The sequence below is a fragment of the Lissotriton helveticus genome, chromosome 12, assembly GCF_964261635.1.
Source record: "Lissotriton helveticus chromosome 12, aLisHel1.1, whole genome shotgun sequence".
NCBI lineage: Eukaryota > Metazoa > Chordata > Amphibia > Caudata > Salamandridae > Lissotriton > Lissotriton helveticus.
This window is the reverse complement of record NC_136073.1, coordinates 644,300,825-644,309,247: the sequence shown is the minus strand read 5'-3', so window position 1 is coordinate 644,309,247 and position 8,423 is coordinate 644,300,825.

Here is an 8,423-nt window from a genome sequence, read left to right as displayed (position 1 = left end):
AGAAACTGGAGCTCTCATTGATCCTGACATCCTTGCGGGATGGACACAATGTGCTGTTTGTTTCTTAGGAAACGCTAACTGTGCCATATCCGCTGAGCGCAGTCAATCGTTGCTCATGAGAATGGACAATAACCTGACCGAACTTGCAGCAGCAGAAGGGTTGCTTTTTGGTGACAAATTTGTAAAGGATTTTTCCAACTACGTGGGGACCTTCACTTCCCTAGATAAAGTTCAGACCAGCATTAAGTGACTTTTCCAAACTCGCCTTTTTGTAAGGGACGGACGAGGAAGGGACCGCTCGCCAGGCCGTCCTTACTATCAAGGCCCTACCAGAGGAGGATATGCCTGCAGTCGAGGGGACTTTCAAGACACCACCAGAGGTGGCACCTTTTATCCCGCCAGACGCCAAAACAGACGTAGATTTCATTGCGGCAGTTCGAGAGGGAATTTCCAACCCCAAATTACAGCAGGTGAGCCCAATGTCTCTATTATCTTATCCTCTGGGGGGTCGAGTTCAACAGTTTCTGCACAATTGGTCACAGATAACTCAGGACTCCTGGGTACTGCAGACGGTGCAGGGATTCCGCATAGATTTTTACCACACACCAGTGAAAAGTATACCTCCCTCTCCTCTGTATTTTTCCCAACTAGACATGACTTTTATAGATCAAGAGGTAGAATTGCTGCAAAAACACACGGTGGCCTACTGCAAGGACAAACCAGGGAGTTTCTGCAGCAACGTCTTCTTAGTCCAGAAGAGAGGCGGTGGCTATCGTTTAGTCCTCAATCTGAAGGATTTCAATTGTTTTGTCCTCTACAGACTCTTCAAGATGGAGGGAATCCACCTTTTGGTAGACATTTTGAGGCAAGGGGATTGGCTGGTCCGCCTAGACCTCAAAGATGCCTACCTGACAGTTCCAATTATTCCTCCTCATCGGAGATTCTTACAATTCCTATGGCGAGGCAGACGACTGGAATACTTGGTCCTGCCTTTCGGTCTTTCCTCAGCTCCTTGGTGTTTTACCAAGCTGATGAAACCTGTCATAGCGCTCCTCAGGGAGCAGGGTATTCGTCTGATAATATATCTCGACGATATCCTGATCATGGCCCTCTCCAAGGAATTAGCGAGCCAACATCTTCACAAGACAATGTCACTCTTGGAAAACTTGGGGTTTGTGATAAACAGAACGAAATCGGTGCTGAATCCAACCGAGTCTATAGAATTCTGGGGTTTGTAATCAAGTCCCAGTCAGCCCAACTACTCTTACCCAACCACAAATTGAGAGATCTCAAGAGGGAACTGTGAAAGACGCTGGATTCCCAGATGATGTCACTCCGAGAGATTGCATGGTTAGTGGGTCTCTTGACCTCCTCTATACAGGCTATATTTCCCAGACCCCTTCATTACCGAGCCCTACAATGCCTCAAAGTACGGCATCTTCAGAAGGGCCTCTCTTACTCGGACTATAGTCCCCTCACGGAGGACGCCCGAGAAGAGATCAGGTGGTGGTTAGCACATGTAGAAACCTGGAACGGGCGAGCAATCTTCGGACCTCACCCGGAGGTAGTAATAGAAATGGACGCCAGTCAGCCGGGCTGGGGAGCACGGTGTGGGACCATCCCGACAGGGGGCAGACGGTCACCTCCGGAATTAGAGTTACACATCAATTGTCTAGAGCTTCTGGCGGGATCGTTTGTGATGCGCACGCTCTCACCCAAGAACGTTTCTTGCTGTATTCTTTGACAGATGGACAATATCTCAGCAGTGAGATATATAAACAATATTAGCGGAGATCGGCAAGGACTTCTGGTATTACTGCCTTTCCCATCAAATAACGGTTATTGCGGAATACCTTCCGGGCAAAGACAATGCAATAGCGGATTGGAACTCTCGTCACTTGAAAGACTACAGAGACTGGAAACTTCATCCATCGCTCTTCCACATGACTCAGTCAATTTGGGGTCCATTCAACACAGACCTGTTTGCTTCCAGACTGAACTGTCAGCTGGAGACATTCTTCAGTTGGTGACCGGATCCGTTGGAGATGGCCACGGATGCATTCACACAGGATGGTCAATATCCCTCAATTATGCGTTTCCACTAGTGCTTAATTTGAGCCAGTGCTTTCCGGTCCTCAGCACCGGCACTTTATTGGTTTCCAGTGCGCGGCACCGGCACCTAATTGTCAACACAAAAATTAGAACAGTCTACCACATGGTGGCGCTGCTCATCTAATTTAGAGATGAGCAGAACAAGAGTTGTTTAGGAATACAATATCCATTAAAAATGCTAATAACTACTGTGAGATGTTGGCCTGGCATATGATGTCCACTATTCTAGTGGGCACCTTGCACCAGTCCAAACAACCCTTATTGATGGTAGGTTTAAAGTCAACCTTTATAAAAAGCTATCCTAGTGGTAGCTGTGGAGAGCAGCCTTCAGGCTAAGACTTAGAGGCGAGTTAAGCTAGTTGTTTTACCAATTATAATCTCTTGAATTATCAAATGAAAGCACACCACACAAGGTATATATCAAATATATATGTATTTATTCTAAACACAACCCCTCTGGACTCAGAAGTAAAAGTATAATACGAGGAACTTAATTAGCATACGATAAGTTGCACAGTATACGTTATGCCCTAGGGAACTCACAAACTCATATACATGAGAGTTAGAAAGCAGGCCTAGAACCGCTGTGGCTACAAGTAACCACCCATGGTTAGGATGCAGGAGGCCCACAGGGGACGCGTGCAGTGTCTAAACACAGCCGCGGATCACAATTGACTTTCTATGGAGAACAAACAAGTTACAATTTTAAAGATTAAGGGCACTTAGAGGTGAACTACGATGGAACCCTTTTAGACTAGGACACTTCGTGAGTCAAGACCCACAGGAGCACCGGCGTACTTGTGTTACCTCACCCAGGGAAGCCGGGTGCATAGGTGTCTTTTGGTGTCGGGTTTCGTCGTTGATTCCTGTGGAGAGCTGTAAAGAAATGCTGCAGGCGACCGGAGGAGAAGTGTCCGGGTGGACCCATGGGTGGATCGGAGATGGGAAGAACCCGAAAGCAGAGGGGACAGAGTCTGGATCACTAGCCAGTGACAGTATGGCGAGGAGAAGATGCCAGCCGATGTCGGGTGTTTTCAGGTGAAAGAGGTGAAGCTTGACTCTGCAGCCACGAGGACCAGGAGGCGTCGACGATGTCCAGGAGCTGGATTCAAGCTGTCCCACGAAGGATCTAGCTGACTGCAGCGTCCGAATCCGGATTGGACCCAAAAAGCCCTGGCAACAGCAACCCACGCAAGATGACAAGATTGGCTTCGGTGCAGACCAGCAAGGTCTGAGGGACTCCTCTTTTGGAGAGGGGTGGGAGCACGTCTGGAGCAACCAGGAAAGCTCAAGAATCAAAGGTATGGCCTTTGTGGGGGCCCACTAGCCAACGAACTAGGAACTGCGAAGGCGCCTCGAGCTGCGGTGAAAAAAGGGGACTCACGGGTCACTCGTGGAGTGCTGGCCTCTGTACTTCGGTGCAAAAGGTGCTCGGATTAGGGGCTTCAAATACCTGAATGCACAACTTCATGATACCTCGGGAAGTAGGTGCAGTTGCAAAAATACAGGATGTCCAGGAGTTCGGTTCCCACGTCACTCATGTCAGCTACGGGCCTCAGCTTTGCTGGGAGCTCGGGTCAGCTTCAGAGATGTCTGGAAGCCCGTGTCCTGTGTCGCAGATTCTTCGGGATCCGGCGGGAGCCTCGAAAATGCAGACCGGCAAAGATGCAGTTGGTGCCTGTTTGAACAGGGTGGTCACTCCTTGACCACAAGGGAGATTTCTTCCGTCTTCCAGTCGATATGGAATGTCGAAGGTCCAAGATATATGTTTCGTCCAGGGTGATCTAAAGTCCTAGGGACTGGGGTTCTATACTTATAGTAAGTTTAGGGGTTGGACTAACTCTAAGGTCCCTCCTATGGGTGAACCTGGGGAGGGGGTGGTTACACCCCTTCCCCTTTGTCCAGTTTCGCGCCAGAGCTGGGGCTGAATGCCCCAGCAACCGGTTTGAACAGGGAAATGCATGGAGCACCTTGTGTGCCCCAGGCAGTGTCTGAAAAGCATTCACTGAATGCAACCCACCCTGCCCCAATACACTAAAGCCTATCTGGGGAGGTGCTATCACCTCTCTGGACAGGAAACCTATTATCCAGGCCTCCCCTGCTGGAGTTTCGTCCATTAGCAGGAGGGAAGATTCGTGTCTGTGGCAGCAGCATCCATTTTGTGATGCTGGGGCTCTGTTTAACTTTAACCGGGTTTACCAGTATGTACATGTCTTCTCCCTCTAGAAAAGTGAAATGCTACCCCCACCACCAGAACTGGTAGGGGGGTAGTATTCCAAAGTGTTTGACACCTTACACGGCATGTTTTGATAAAGCCAAACCAAAGTTAGCATTAACCACGAGGATTATAATGCACTTAAGAGTATATGGTATGGCTATATCATAGAACAGCTATATGGAGAGGGTTCCGAAAGCTGCAGAGGGGCCTAGCTCATGCTAGGGCACCCTCTCACACAAAACCAAGCACTCTGCCTTCAGTGTTGTAAAGGCCTGCCATAGGAGTGACATATAGGTTACTATGTGTCTATATATAAGGTAGATATAGGTATACTATATCTAAGTAAGGGGTGCTTACACCACCTTACCCAGGCTATAAGTACAGACCTGTGGTGTCAGTTTGGAAGGCTAACCAGGTGTGGCACAATACATGCTGCAGCCCCTGTTAGGCCTCTGGGGTACCTATGCCCTGGGTGCCTAAGGTACCATATACAGGGGCTCATAAGGGTACCCAGTAACCAATCTGGTATGCATCTAAAGTACATGGTATCAATTTAGAGAGAGAACAGCTAGGCTGTGGGCCTGATTAGCAGGGCCACAGCCATACTAGAGTCGAAAAACCAGTGAAACAGCAAAAAGTGGGGGTAACCATAGGAAGCAAACCCAACTCTCCTACACCTACCTCCCCAGCCATTCCTTTAACTTTGGGGACCTGGAATAATGTGAACGGTTGCATTTACATGCAGGAGAGATGGCTAGTAGTTGTTTTGGTAGTGATGATAAGGGCAATGGATTGTGCCTCCTTGTCAGAGCCCTGACACTTAATATTTTACAAATTAAGCCCTGGTTTCCACCCTTTGTCCTGATTCCCAGGGTGGCCAATCAGATTGTTCTTCAATCGGCGGAGATTGTGTTGATAACTCTGATTTGGAATTCGCAGCCTTAGTTCCCAGTACTTCTGGAATTAGCGTGCAACTTCCCTCTCCTCCTTCCGTTTTTTCCGACAATGCTCCAGGACCCTCAGGGGGAGCTGCATCCTTGAGTTCTCGAGAGGCAACTACACATGATGGCCTAGAGGCTTTCAAGCAACAGTGGTCGTTGCCAGGACTTTCGAAGGAAGCTTCAGAGTTCATCCATCAGGCCTGGGCTCCTTCAACCAGAAAACTTTATTCTTCCGCATGGCGAGCTTGGTTTGGTCGGTGCCTGGAGAGGCACCTGGATCCCGTGGAGGCAGAACTCTCCCAAATTGTGAATTTTCTTTTCAAAAATGCGGAAGAGGGTTTATCATACAGATCGGTCAATAACTTCCGTCCGGTCAGCCATCTCAGCAGGACATATCCAGATAGAGGGCAGACCAGTAGGTATGCATTCAGTGATTTGTAAACTCCTGAAAGGAATACAGGTAGCGAATCCACCTAAGGCTAAGTATTCTTCTTAATGGTACTAAATCTGTTTGATACATGGCCTGATAATGCAAACTTATAAAGGAAACAATTGTCCGCTAAATTGGCTATGCTCCTTTGCTTATCTTCTTGTAGACATGTTTCTGATATTAGAGTATTGGATCTGGAGGGTAGGATTTTTTCTCCTGAGGGAGTGTCTTTTGTGATTACAAGACGCAAAAAAACCTTTTCTAAATCTATTGATTACAATGCTTTTCCATCAAATGCAAAATTGTGTGAAATAAAGTGCCTCAAAGCATATGAAGAATGTACCCGGTCCATCAGGCCTGTGGTTTGTTCAATACTGTTAATAGCTTTGCAAAAGCCTTTCAAGCCTGTTACCTCTGCTACGATTGCCAGATTTATTGGCACAGAGTTGTTTTGAGCGCACTCAGTCGGGAGGCGCCATGGCCTCAAAGTCCTTTATGCTTGGTACCAGTATCCATGATATCATGAAAGCGGCTGACTGGTCGTCTAGTTCTACGTTTAAACAGTTTTATTATAAACCTGTAGGCGATGTTGCTGGAGGCTTCAGATTATGCTAGTTTAACGCTTATCTAAAACAGATAAGCGTTAAACTAGCATAATCCGAAGCCTCCAGTCCTGTGATAGAATAAACAATTTAGTAGCATTAGCGCCAAGAATTTTCAATTCTATTAAGGACACGGAGGCGAGGATTATCCCGCCCACATTGCAATTTATAGTGTTATTGTCATGTTCACCCTCCCTGAGACAAAGGTTATTGCAGTTATTACGAGTCTCCCTTCTATTTCAGGTGCTGACCAGAAAGGTGAATAATCTATTGTTTGGAGCTTTATGGATGTATTTGTTTCACAGTTCCAGTTCACATTGTTTCCCGAAAATCTTCTGTGGATGATGAACACTTTAAGTTGGACACTGCTCGTTGGGCAAAGAAAGAGGAAGTGCTCACGGGGCAAGACCCATATATTGGGCTAGTCTCTATGGTTGTTATGAAACGTACGCTAAGCATTCTGGGAATGTTAGTTGTAATGTAAAAAATGTGCTAATTGGCTGCTGTTTGTTTTACAGTAAAGAAAGAGATAGCATAATCCTCGCCTCCATGTCCTTAATAAATTTGAAAATTCTTGGCTCGAATGCTAGCAAATTTTTTATTGTATGCTGAGAAATAAAAACAAACAATTAAGAGCTCCGTGTGTGGCTTATTCCTTTGCATGCTCTCTGAGCTGGGTAGGATTTTATACCCATGACAAGGCCAGCCAAAAAGATTTGGCTGGCATTTAGCCATGAACAGACTTACTTATTTTATCAATAAAAAAAGTATGTATATATATATATATATATATATATATATATATATATATATATATATATATATATATATATATATATATATATATATATATATATATATATATATATATAAATAAATAAATATACACTTTCATTTTTTCCTTAATAATTTTTTCCTTTTTGATAACAAGATGTATCGACAAGTACTCGGAACAGCAATGGGAACCTGCTTCGCCCCCAGCTTTGCGTGTCTCCACCTTGGCTGGTGGGAGGAGCAGGTTGTCCGAGTGCTTGATATGTATCAGAAGAATGTAAGGTCAGGCCGCTGTATTTTAACCTCATTGCCGTTCTTTAAACCGTAGTCACTTGCTGAATATGCTTACCAAAAAACAATCAGTCAACACTATGTGTTTGACTATTTTATGCAATCATAAAATACTTTATATATATATAAAAAAAACTTTTTATTCACATGCACTTTCACACTTTTTGCTGCACTCTCAGGGTTTTGCACATAGGTTGATACATGAGTATGAGCCCACTGGGGCTACATTTTGTTAAAAACAGTCAAGCCACTTGCATATTTGCACAATGTTGCCTATTTCAGGTTCTATGTTACCAAATTTATTTGACACCATGTTATGTGGTGTCAGATATTTGTTGCTGCACTAGCACTTTGTTGCCTGGCGTATTTTGCGCATTACTGAAGCCGTTTTTTTATTTGACAAAATTACGAGCTTGTAATATGTGTGTGTGTTTTATGCCATTGAGGTCTAATTTTCCTTTGGTAACAGATGATTTTATCTACATTTTAGATAATTTATGTCCTCATGTATGAGAAGATTCAAGTGCGATGTTTACATTTTTTAACATTCTATGCAGATTAGTTGATGTGTAGCAACGAGAGGCAAACTGTACATTTATGTAGTTAATGTGTCCTCTTTCTGTGGCTGTTTAACTGAGTATTGGATTGACCAATTTCATCCCTTATTTCATTTGCACTAGCACTTTAAATAGTCCCCCTCCCTCATTTGCGTCATGTGACCAAGGCCTCTGTGAAGGCCGAAACGTTATGATGGCAGGGCGAGCTTCACCGAATAAAAACTAAATTGCTCACTGCAAACCTTGGGTCGGCTCCTCTTTCCTTGCCTTGAAGCGCTCCGATGCATCTGGAGTTCGACGGTTCCTGGATTGGGTGCTTTGTATATATATATATATATATCCACTTTCATTTTTTCCTTAATAATGTTTTCCTTTTTGATAACAAGATGTATCGACAAGTACTCGGAACAGCAATGGGAACCTGCTTCGCCCCCAGCTTTGCGTGTCTCCACCTTGGCTGGTGGGAGGAGCAGGTTGTCCGAGTGCTTGATATGTATC